At 41.5% G+C, this 12,396-nt stretch overlaps 1 pseudogene across 1 annotated transcript; it reads right to left on the bottom strand.

Moving 5' to 3' along the window:
* Positions 1-2,412: 2,412 nt before the first annotated feature.
* On the bottom strand, positions 2,413-11,918 carry LOC308605047 (protein enabled homolog; annotated as a pseudogene). The gene is made up of 3 exons: positions 11,848-11,918; positions 7,307-7,335; positions 2,413-4,108 (listed from the first exon to the last, which is right to left on the bottom strand). The product of its transcript is annotated as a protein enabled homolog (transcript).
* Positions 11,919-12,396: the final 478 nt, after the last annotated feature.

Genomic DNA, 12,396 nt, shown 5'->3' with positions numbered 1-12,396 from the left:
ATGTACCTAATCCAGTGATCAGAACTGTGAGGGACAGAAATTTTAGATAATACCTGCCTTCAAGAAGTTTAAATTTGAGGTGAGAACAGATACAGATTAAATAATCAGGAATAATTATGTGCTAAACTCTGTGTCTCAGTCCATTTGGGCTGCTATAACAAAAATACCATAGACAGGGTGACTTAAACAACAAATTATTTTTTTAAACATATGTATACTGCAATTTTATTTCAATCGCACAAACGAAGTTAGCATGTAGGAAATTTAAATGAAACAGTACTGTAAAAATAGCAGAGAACCAAAAAATCTAAAACGGAAGTACACCTAAAGCATGAAAATTCGACATTCATTAGTGTTTCACCTTCTTATTTGATTGACACTTGATGTTTGCAAATTTTGAAACAAACTTTGAGATCATGATGACTATTGTGAAGAGATTTCAGCACCAGCACTAAGATTTGGACATTCAGTTGGTTTGCAATTGACTTGTTAGCCAGTTACATAGTATATAGTACAGATTTGTCACAGGTCAGATCACAGTGTTGAAGGAAAGAAGTACCTTCCTGTAATGAGACAGGATCCCCTGAACTACACTCAGTTTAAGACATCCAATGTACAAGAGCATGAAAGCCATCATAATAATGCGGCTTCAAGGAACATAGTTTTGATAAGGAAAATAACCTAAGCTTCTGTTTCCCATTTTAATTACTGAAATCTCTTAACAATGACGAAACTGTCACATAGGACAGTAAATGTATACAGTAATTCAATGAAACTTCTTAGAAAGAACACATTTAGCAATCTGGGATAATGCAGGATGACAGGAAATGTAATGTGATTCAGTATTGGTTCTTTTTGTCATTTTACACAGACATCATGTTAATATTAGATCAAGGCACAAAACTTTAGTGCATAAACCAGTTTCTTTTTTAAGATCTAGCATTTTTAAAATAGATATTTATTGGAGTATAATTGCTTTACAATAGTGTGTTAGTTTCTGCCGTAGAACAAAGTGAATCAGCTATACATATACATACATCCCCATATCTCCTCCCTCTTGCATCTCCCTCCCACCCCCCCTATCCCACCCCGCTAGGTGGTCACAAAGCACGAAGCCGACGTCCCTGTGCTATGTGGCTGTTTTGAGTTCCGCAGTAAGATATAATTCACGTGAAGCTCAGAATCATGTTTCAGACCATTGAACTTACCGAAGTTAAAATATAAATAGCTGATGACATGATGTAAAAGATGAAGTACTTGGTTCTGTTAACATATTTACCAATTAAAGCCACAAAATATTCCTCATTATTATTCATGCAGATAATTGAGAAAAAAAGATAGTGCAGAAATTAACTTTAAGTAAAACATTATTCCTTCCCTTCCTCCTACTCCCCTATACTCTGCAAAATCTTTTCCCTGGGACTAGGCCTTGAAAAGGCCACTACATATTAGTTTGACATGCATTACTGTCTGCAATTTAAAAAGCTAATTTGGGGACTTTCCTGGCGGTCCTGTGGTTAGGACTCTGCACTTTCACTGCCAAGGGCGCGGGTTCAATCCCTGGTTGGGGAACTAAGAACCCGCAAGCTGTGTGGCACAGCCAAAAATAAAATAAAATAAAACAAATAAAAAAGTTAATTTTGTGGTAGTTGTAATTACATTATAAAAATGTCCATACACATAAATCTAAAAAAGGTTGAAAACCTACAGTAAATCTACAATATATTGTTTTACATTTGACCACTGGTTTGTGTTATGTAGGAGTCACAGATTTGGTAAAGCATTTGTAACAATTTAGGAAGGCATCTACATCTTTAGATTCTGGACGAATTTTATGTTTGAATCTACAAAATTGCATGAAGTCTAACTCGAGAGACTTCCTATTGTTCTAAAATTCCTCACTCTGGACAGATCATTTTTAGGACACTTTCTTACAAATATCACCTGTGAAAGCACATACAATTCCATTTGTTCCACATCTTATGATCTTAACCTGCATAGGGCTGACCTCAGTTATTCATGGAATATCAAATATGATAGGAAGACAAACCTGAGAGAAACATTTACAATACAATAGCATAACTTGCTAAATTCTTCCTCAGCCTTCTCTGAAAAAAACTTCTCAAGCCTTTCTCCTCTTTATCTTAGTGTGGATTGTGGAAAATGTGCGATTTTTCTCTTGACATGAAAATATTTCAAGGCATGGCGATCTTGCCTGACAGGTTTAGTATTTTCTGCATAACTGATACAGGAACTCCTGTATGACTCCCTTCCATCCTGTTGTAAAGGTCAGAAAAAAGCAGCAAACTGGGAGGGAAATAGCTTATCGCCAGAGTAGTAATGTCTGAAGGCTTTCAAAGTATTTGGTTTTTCCCTCCTTCCGACTGTTTGTCTCCATTTTCTTCTTACAGCTCACAAAACGTAGGGGTTTGTTGTTGTTAACAGTTGTTCTTTGTAGGTTTTTTTTTTCCTTCTCCGGATTAAAGTCCTATCTCTCCTTAGTTTGTTTCTCTGTGCAGTATGTGACTTGCTCAGTTCCTGCCTGATTGCATCAACGAGCTCATCTTTTAGCTTAGTTAATTCTTTTCTCATTTCATCTAGAATGTCCTGCTTCCGCCTGGACGCCGTTCCCCTGGGCTGTGGAGAAGGTGCAGATTTGGGTCTGGAAATAGCAGGTGACTTGCTGCCATTCATTGTATTTGTTCTTTCCCAGCGTTTTCTTGCTGGTTCAGGTGTTCAAGTGCTTGTTCAGGTTGCTCAGAGTGTTCAGGTTCTTGTTGAAGAGGCCTTAGAAGTTACCGGCTCTCCATCTTCATTTTTGTCCTCTTTTTGTTCTGTTTCTATTGTTGGTCCCTTTTCAGCAGTTTCTCTCCTCCCGGCCAGCAGGGCACTCATTTCTTGCATTAAACCACTACCCCTTAAAGGAAGGGGTCCCTTTCCATGACCTGTATCTGTTTTAGATAAGGCCGAATTCACACTAATGTTATTCCCTCCGTTTGGGAAAGAGGCATCTTCCATTCGTGACACTTTCCGAAGTTTTGCTCCAGCAGTTGCAGCTGCAAGTCCAGTTAAAGGGCAGTTGTCTTCAGATGTGGATCCCGAAAAAAATCGGGATGCAGGGAGGGGAGGGGCAGGTGGTGGAGGAGGCGGGGACGGAAGTGGAGGGTGGAGGGTGTCCTGGGGGAGGAGGGAGCGCGGCTGATGCCTGGGCAGGACCTGGTGGGAGTGGAGGAGGGGGTGGGGGTGCAGGTGGTCCCGAGACAACGCCCTGTCGGGCTGGAGTCTCTGCCGGCTGAGAGGCGGCCTGCAAGCCTGGCTCCGAAGCAGAGGGGTCTCCCCGCACAGAGTTTGGAGAAGTCTCCTCAGAGGCAGGGGCAGCAGCATTTGATGTTCTTTCCAGCTGCTCCCTTTCTAGCTGCTCTTGCGGCTCTCGTTCTGGCCTTTCCCGGGCCCGTCTCTCCAGCCCCTCCCGCTCTTCTCTCTCTCTCTCCAGCTGCTCCTGTTCCAGTCGCCCCCTCTCCAGCCTTTCCCTTTCTAACCTCTCCCTCGCCGATCTCTCCCTTTCCATCCTTTCTCTCTCCAGCCTTTCCCACTCCAGCTCCTTTTGTCGTTGCTGTTCTCGTAGTTGCCTTCTTTGAATTTCCAATTCTTCTTGTGATGGGCCATTCTGAACTTGGGCAGGTAGCTGTGAATTTTGTCTAGGCAATGTTGACCCTGTTGCCTGTGAACTCAACACTTCTAAGGCATGCATCAGGGCACTTGCGAACATTGGCATCTGCTTTGCTGCCAAAGTTGAGACCATACACCTGTCTAGTGTCCCGCCATTGGTGGAAGGTCTGTGTAGCTTGATTGTACTTCAACCCTTTAGGAACGGCACGGTTTATCACGACCTGATGGTCCTGAATCTTCCTGCCCACCACGCTGAACGTGTTGTTGCCTGTATGATGATATATATGAACTCTCCTGAACCCAGTTGAACCACCAGCTGGCACCCACTTTTTATTGGCATCATCATAAACCATCACAGCAGCTCTTGCCTGACAGATAATCTGTCCAATTATTATTTTAAATGTATCATGCCACTTCCTTCTGGTCTGCAGAGTTTCTGCTGAAAAATCAGTTGATAACCTTATGGGAGTTCCCTTGTATGTTATTTGTTGCTTTTCCCTTGTTGCTTTTAATATTTTCTCTTTATCTTTAATTTTTGTCATTTTGATTGCAATGTGTCACAGTGTATTCCTCTGTGGGTTTATCCTGTATGGAATTCTCCAGGCTTCCTGGACTTGGGTGATTGTTTCCTTTCCCACGTAAGATGTTTTCAGCTATTATCTCTTCAAATATTTTCTCAGGCCCTTTCTCTCTTCTTCTGGGACACCTATAATGTGAATGTTAGTGCGCTTAATGTTGTTCCAGAGGTCTCTTAACTGTCCTCATTTCTTTTTTTTTTTTTTGAATATAAATTTTAATTTATTTGTTTGTTTATTTATTTATTTATGGCTGCATTTGGTCTTGGTTGCTGCATGCAGGCTTTCTCTAGTCGCGGAGAGCAGGAGCTACTCTTCATTGCAGTGCATGGGCTTCTCACTGAGGTGGCTTCTCTTGTCATGGAGCACAGGCTGTAGGCATGTGGGCTCAGTAGTTGTGGCTTGCGGACTCTAGAGCACAGGCTCAGTAGTTGTGGCTCGCGGGCTTAGTTGCTCTGCGGCATATGGGATCTTCCCAGACCAGGGATCGAACCCATGTCCCCTGCATTGGCAGGCAGATTCTTAACCACTGCGGGGGGCACAGGTTTGATCACTGGTCAGGGAACTAAGATCCTGAATGCCACATGGCACAGCCAAAAAAAAAAAAGTGAACATTTTCTGGGAAAAGAAGAATGGTTGAGTCTACCCATGACCCTTAGTTTTCTGTAAAGGCTCCAGGTTATTCATATTAAAATGTTATCAGTCAGTGGTTTTATTTATGCCATTCCCACCACTTTTACTATATTTTCCACAAATTAGTGAGCTCTTTTCATATTATATCTATAGACACAGCTAAATATAATACACAAGGAACCCATTAAATTCTGTAATCACTGTTTTCTGTAACAGCATCTGTGGCTATTCAAACTCAGCCAAAAGAGGCCTTCTCAGAGGAAAAATGAAATAACCAATGCAAAGACACCTATGACTTCCTTTGGAGTATTCTAGCCACATGAGTGGAAAAAAGATAAAGAAGATGGTGGAAGACCCCAAATCTTCCCAGTGAAAAGCTGTGAATTCACTTCTGCTTTGGGGTCAGAGCTTGACCACAGACCAAAAAAGAGGGGCATATGAATGAAACCACATTGGTTGACCATCTGGGTTGCATTTGGCCCAAAGGCTTACCTCAGTTTCAGTTTTATGAGATATAAAATAAGGCCAAAACGGATCCATGAAAATTGCCTAATTGTTAGTATTCTCAAGGCCTGTTGGGATTCAAAGATGACAATTGCAGCTAGAGAGTGATCAATTGGAACCCAGGTTCCAATTTAGGATAATAAGCAGCAAGGAAGACTTCTGTTTTTCTTGTTGGTATTTTGAATGAGCTCTAGAAAATACTTTGGGAAAATTATGAACCCCTTTGCATAATTTTACTTTGACATCTAATAGTTTTCATCATAAATTTGACATTTCTGGAATATTATAAATATTGCTCTTTCAGATGTATCCAGTGGAATCTAAATGCCATGGCAATTTATTATTTACATCATCCATTTAAGAAACACAGATCATCTTTAACGGTTGGATAGTTCACATTGTTTCTCATTTTCCTTCAAACTCTTATTTGTTTTCCACTTCCTCCTTAGAAGTTTATCCTAATATAACTTTTTTCCTTTGGCCACACCATCCAGCTTGCAGGATCTTAGTTCCCCGACCAGGGATCGAACCCAGCCCCTGGCACTGGAAGCATGGAGTCCTAACCACTGGACCACCAGGGAATTCCCTACATTTTTATGCTTTAAAGTTTTTTATTGCTTACCCTTTCATAATACTTTGCAAAAAGAAAAGTATGTATATTTAATATAACTTTCTGTGACTATGAAATTGAAAGTGATAAAAATTTCTTTTGTATTGAATTGATATTATAATTATTCTTAGTCCACAGTTGATTAAAACAACAAAAATATATTACAAACTTTAATAAATGATAAAGAAAAGTACAGTTTTATTGAAAATGTTGCCAAAAACTGGAAACGCGTAGGTCTGCATCAATAGGAGAATGGATAAATGAACTGTGGTATATTCACACAGTGGAATCCTACTTCGCGATAGAAAGGAACAAACTACTTATACATGAAACAACAGGAATGAATCTTGAAAATATTATTTTTATCTAAAAGAATCCAGACACAAAAGAGCACATACTGTATGATTTCCATTCATATGAAGTTCTAAAACAGGCAAAACTAACCTATGGTGGAAGAACCTCAGAACAGTGGTTGCCTCCGGGGTGGAGTTGGGGCAGGGATTGACTAGGAAATGGCATCAGGGAACTTTCTGGGTGATGGCATGACTCTGTCTTGAGGGGGGTTTTGTTACACAGGTGTATGTATTGTTGAAACCCACAGAATGGTTCACTTGAGGTTTGAGCATTTCATTGCATGTTGATCTTACAAAAAAAATAACTGTCAACAAATATTGAATTCTAACATGCTGAAGTATTGGGGGTAAGATATACTGGTGCCTGCAAGTTACTTTGGAACTTCTCTGGATTGATAGATGGATAGAATGGAGGACAAATAGATATGTGATATGGCAAGCTTAGTAAAAATAATTCTAGAATCTAGGCAGTTGGGTATATGACATTTACTGCAAAATTCTTTCAACTTTTCTGTATTCTTGAAATTTTTCATTAAAACATTTGAAAAATGTATTGAAAATGCTATCTTACTAAGATGGGTGTGAATATCTTCAATCAGTTCATATATCCAAGAATATTAATTCTTGTTAGAATTAATGCTAGTTTCAGCATCAACTTCATGCACGTTTTCCTCTTTTAAAAATGTAAGCTCTGACATGGCCGCTGAGCCTGTGCGTCCGGAGCCTGTGCTCTGCAACGGGAGAGGCCACAACAGTGAGAGGCCCGCGTACCGCAAAAAAAAAAAAAAAAAAAAAAAAGTAAGCTCTGAGAAAACATGTAGATAGACGGTAGAAAATGGAGAGAGAGAAAACGGTGGAGAGAAAGGCATCTAGTTGAGGGATGAAGAGGATCCAGCCAGCATGGTGTGGAGAGGAAGGCATGGATACAGGGACACTGCAGGAGTACAAACAAATGGACTCACCGCAGAGATCAAGATCCAGGACCCAGTGCCTTTAGGGGGAGAAAGACAAAGATGTTTCAGGGACACTAAAGCCGAAGATCCCGTCAGCAGACATAGGGAACACATTCTAGAGCAGAGAGAGAAGTCATCCCTGGACATTTTCATCTTAAGTCACCAGAGCTACATCCAGAGGGAAATTCTGAGTGAGAATTCAGAAGTGTTGGTATGAAGTTCAGAGGCGAGTTCAGGGGCAAGGAAGTTGATTTGCAGCCTGAGTACTTAGCTGATTTCACTGCTCCGGTTACCCAGCCAAAGCTCATGCTCTACCAGGAGCCATATCCTTTGAATTTTGCCCATGGTCTTGGGAGTTTGGTACTTTGAAGGAACAGGGGGAATATCAGATTAAATCATCAAGAAAGAACGGAGGAGATTCTAGGACTCTACCTACCCTCCGGATGATTGAGAAAGAGTTGGCAGTGAAGAGGAGGAGAATCAAGGGAATAAACCCTCACTGAGGCCAAGAGAGAGTTTACCAAAGGAGGGTGTGGTCAGACAATCCTGTTAAACCTGCAGAGTTTAAGGAGGATTAGGACTGAAATGGGGCTACTGTCTATTGCAGAACAGCAGTTATTCTCCACCAGAGCAATTTTGACCCCCATACCTAGGAGAGTGGTGCTACTGGCATCTAGTGGGTAAGGGCCAGGGATGCTGCTAAACATCCTACACTGCACAGGACAGCTCTTCTCACAACAAAGAATTATTCTGCCCCAAGTGTCAATAGTGCAGAGGTTAAAATCCCTGCTAATACAGCAACTGTAGAATTTTCTGGGATGAACTCATTTTCAAGTAGTCTTATCAGAGCATGTGTCTCCAATAGGAGCTTAGAAAATGTGGTCCCCCAAAGTGAGAGAGTGGCATGGACATATATACACTACCAAATGTAAAATAGATAGCTAGTGGGAAGCAGCCAGATAGCACAGGGACGTCAGCTCAGTGCTTTGTGACCACCTAGAGGTGTGGGATAGGGAGGGTGGGAGGGAGACCCAAGAGGGAGGGAATATGGGGATATATGTATATGTATAGCTGATTCACTTTGTTATAAAGCAGAAACTAACACACCATTGTAAAGCAATTATACTCCAATAAAGATGTATAAAAATAAAAATATAAAGATAAGCTAAAGGACCTAGTACTTAAAAAAGAAAAAGAAAGAAAATGTGATCCCCAATGTTGAGGCATCCTGAAGGGAATTATCTCCGTATCTTGGCCAGGGGGATAGACTCAGCTTTCTACCTTGTTTCGGAGCTTATTTCCCATTGGCTGTCCCCTTCTTCACTCTCTCTTATATATTTTTTTTAATTTTTAAAATTTATTTATTTATTTATTTATTTTTGGCTGCATTAGCTCTCCATTGCTGCGTGTGGGCTTTCTCTAGTTGTGACGAGCAGGGGCCACTCTTCGTTGCGGTGCGCGGGCTTCTTATTGCAGTGGCTTCTCTTGTTGCGGAGCACGGGTTCTAGGCACATGGGCTTCAGTAGTTGTGGCACGCGGGTTCAGTAGTTATGGTTAACAGGCTTAGTTGCTCCGCGGCATGTGGGATCTTCCCGGACCAGGGCTCGAACCTGTGTCCCTTGCATTGGCAGGTGGACTCCTAACCACTGTGCCACCAGGGAAGTCCCTCCACTCTCATTTTTTAAAATCTTAAACTGATACTCTTGAATAACTTGTACTTCCATGATCTCCAGTGAACCATGCCCCATCCTGTTTTCTACATTCACACAAACTCTCCCTTACACATACACACACTATTTTGCACACATTCCCTATCCTCAACACATCATCTTATTTCTCTTGATTTTCCACCTAGAGCTCTGGTTGAAACGACCTGGAATCACCTCCTACTCCCCGGGTTGGTCCAGTTGCTACCACTTACTGCTCCTTCCGCAGAACTGACCCAGCTCATCACAGCCCCTTCACGCTCTCTGCTCAGGAGCCCTCAGTGCCCAGCACACTCTAAGGTTCAGAAATTATATGCTGGCCCTGAATCCTTGATGAGAATTGGAGTTGACAGTTTTCTGGAAAACAAACAAAATTTGTCCCTTCTCACCTGGCCCTTTATGTCTTCCCCCCATAGAACCTTCCCAGTGAATTTCTATGTTGGTTAAAATCTACTGGACTAAATTCTATATTCTTCGGTGCTGATTTTTCTCTTTCCTCATTCCTTCCCTGCTTTGGCTGTGAGACCAAAGGGCCAAAGAGCAATTTCTAAAAATAAAGTAAATACATTTAATAGCTCTTTCCTCTTATTAAACTCCACAGCATCTCTTCTTTTCTCCCCTCTCCCGCCCACCCTCTCATGCTGGCTGGAAAAACTGCCCTGCATCTTGGCTGCCAAAGTTTGACTTGTTCTGGGCTTTCATTCAGGTACTTTCATTCTGAGTTTTCCAGCACTAAACCTGTCTTCTGAGAGGGCATTAGAAGAAGTAAGGGGTTCATGGCAGCAGATCTGTTCTCCTCTAACCAATGTATATACATATATATAGACTCTGAGTCTTCTGGCTCAAGAGCCAGGAGATCCTAACGTTATTATTGAACTTTATGTAATCAAGCACTGAGCACTGGCAAAAAGTACAGGCACAGTTTCTTGGGGATTTTTTTTTTTTAATTTGACAGTTTAATCGAACTTGTTTCTCTTTCTTTGAAAATGTTCTAGAAAATAAAACAGCAGTAAAAATTGATTTTTCCACACTGTTATTTGATACATCAATCTGTTACTTTCAAGTTCGCTTCCTACTCATCTTGTAGATATTTTGATGAGTTTCTGTTAAAGCGGTAACAATTTAATTTTTAATGATGGGGCTTCCCTGGTGGCGCAGTGGCTAAGAATCCACCTGCCAAGGCAGGGGACACGGGTTCAAGCCCTGGTCCGGGAAGATCCCACATGCCGCGGAGCAACTAAGCCTGTGCACCACAGCTCCTGAGCCTGCGCTCTAGAGCCCGCGAGCCACAACTACTGAAGCCCACATGCCTAGAGCCCGTGTTCTGCAACAAGAGAAGCGATGACAATGAGAAGCCTGCGCACTGCAATGAAGAGTAGCCCCCGCTCACCGCAACTAGAGAAAGCCTGCGCACAGCAACAAAGACCCAACACAGCCAAACAAACAAACAAACTAACTAACTAATTAATTAATTTAAAAAATTTTTGTTTAATGATGGATATTTTGTTGCTGGTCTCCTAATGCTCAGCTTCAACTTTCAATCTAGTGGTTTATTAAGACATTGGTTCTTTTGACTATTTGTGACTCATTTCTCTAAGGCTCCATTCTTTTAAAATGCCAAAGCACAAGTAAGGACAGTTATGTAATCAAATGATGGTTTGATAACAGACACCCTGGGCATCAGCCATGAAATATGCATTCAAGGATCAGATAGCAACAAAGGGAGAAAAGAGACTGAAAAAAAGAAAAAGAAAAGCAGAGCCTCAGGGACCTGTGGGACAGTAACTAACCATCTAACATCTGGGTCATTGGAGTCACCGACCTTTGGCTGGTGGCAGACAGGACACCAGCGGGAGCTGGACAGTCAATTTTACTCTTTCCGGAAGACTTTCTGAGATGCAGTGGTTTATCCCACCTGTCTGAACACATCACACACCACACAGGGCCAAGCTTTCAGCTGTGCTGCTTATGAGGCTCTAGGCAGCTCAGTGTGCCCCCCTTTATAACTATTCTCCCCCTTCCCATTTCCCTCCCCGCTGCTTCCAGGAGCTTGCACTCCCCATGAACATGTTACCACAGAAGATTTGATGCTATTTTAAAGCAAACCTATATCTCTTTATCTTTCTGGAATCCTCTTATTTATGTTATTTCCCCTAGTTATATCTCTCGAGTTTTTTTTCCCTCTTGTAGTTTCCATTTCTTTGTATATTCATTCTGTCTTTTAAGCTTTTGTTCTATTTGTCTTCCATACCACCAAGTTGGATCTTAACAGTGACAATTTTCTCTTAATATTTTAGTTTAAAGTGTTTTTAGTTCCAGAAAGTTTGTGTGTGATTGAATCTTCTTATGTGCTCTTTTTATATTTTAATTCAACTTTTTGTCTGTCTCCTCCAACAATTTTATTTCCCTAAAACCTAACTATCATGACTATTCTGATAGTTTCTCTGTGGCTACTGTGTCTTCATAAGGTATTTATATTGGTTTCCTATTACTGCTGTAACAAATTACTGCAACTTAGTGGCTTAAAATGACATAAATATATTATGTCACAGTTCTGGATGACAGAAGTCCTAAAATTAAGATGTCAGCATAACTTCGTTCCTTTTGGAGGCTTTGGGGAAGAATTCATTTCCATGTTTGTAGAGGCTGCCTGCATTCCTCAAGTGAGTCCTGATCAAGGCTTCCATGTGGCTGGGTTTTCTTAAACCTTGGTTCTCACTCTAGTGGCTGAACACTCTGTCCCCACTTAGCACTCAGTTCCAGTGTCTCTTGACTTGTAAGCCTACTTTTGTAGCCTGACAAATGACTGTCCCTTTAGCCAGTCCTGTGGCTTCCCAACATTACTGCTTGTCCGTTTGGATCATTATGTTCCCAAATGCAAGGCTGCCATGCTTCAGTGTCTGCCCAACACCCATGTATTGCACTTAGTCCCCTTGGGGGATTGGTTCCAGGGAGTCCCACAGATAACAAAATCCACGGATGCTCAAGTCCCTTGTATAAAATGGCATAGTATTTGCTTATAACCTACACATATCCTTCCCATGCTTTAAATCATCTCTAGATTACTTCTAATACCTAATACTTTGTAAGTGCTATGTAAATAGTTGTAATTACAATGTAAATACTATGTAAATAGTTGGCACCAAGTGGCAAATTCGAGTTTTGCTTTTTGGAACTTTCTGGAATTCCCCCTGCCCCCGCCATCCAAGTTTGGCAAATCCCCAGTTGATTGAATCTGTAGATGTGGAACAGGGAAATACAGAGGGCTGTTTTTCTGGATTTCCTAAGTGCTAAGTGCTGCCTGGTTCACTGTCAGTCTTAGTCCTCTCAGCAGGTGATGTGCTGCCTGCACTTGGGTCCCCTCCCTCCATGCATCTCTCTCTGCTCCATGAG

This window comes from Mesoplodon bidens, assembly GCF_964165515.1.
Source record: "Mesoplodon bidens genome assembly, chromosome: 17".
Classification (NCBI taxonomy): Eukaryota; Metazoa; Chordata; class Mammalia; order Artiodactyla; family Ziphiidae; genus Mesoplodon; species Mesoplodon bidens.
This window is presented reverse-complemented; position numbering and strand designations above follow the sequence as displayed.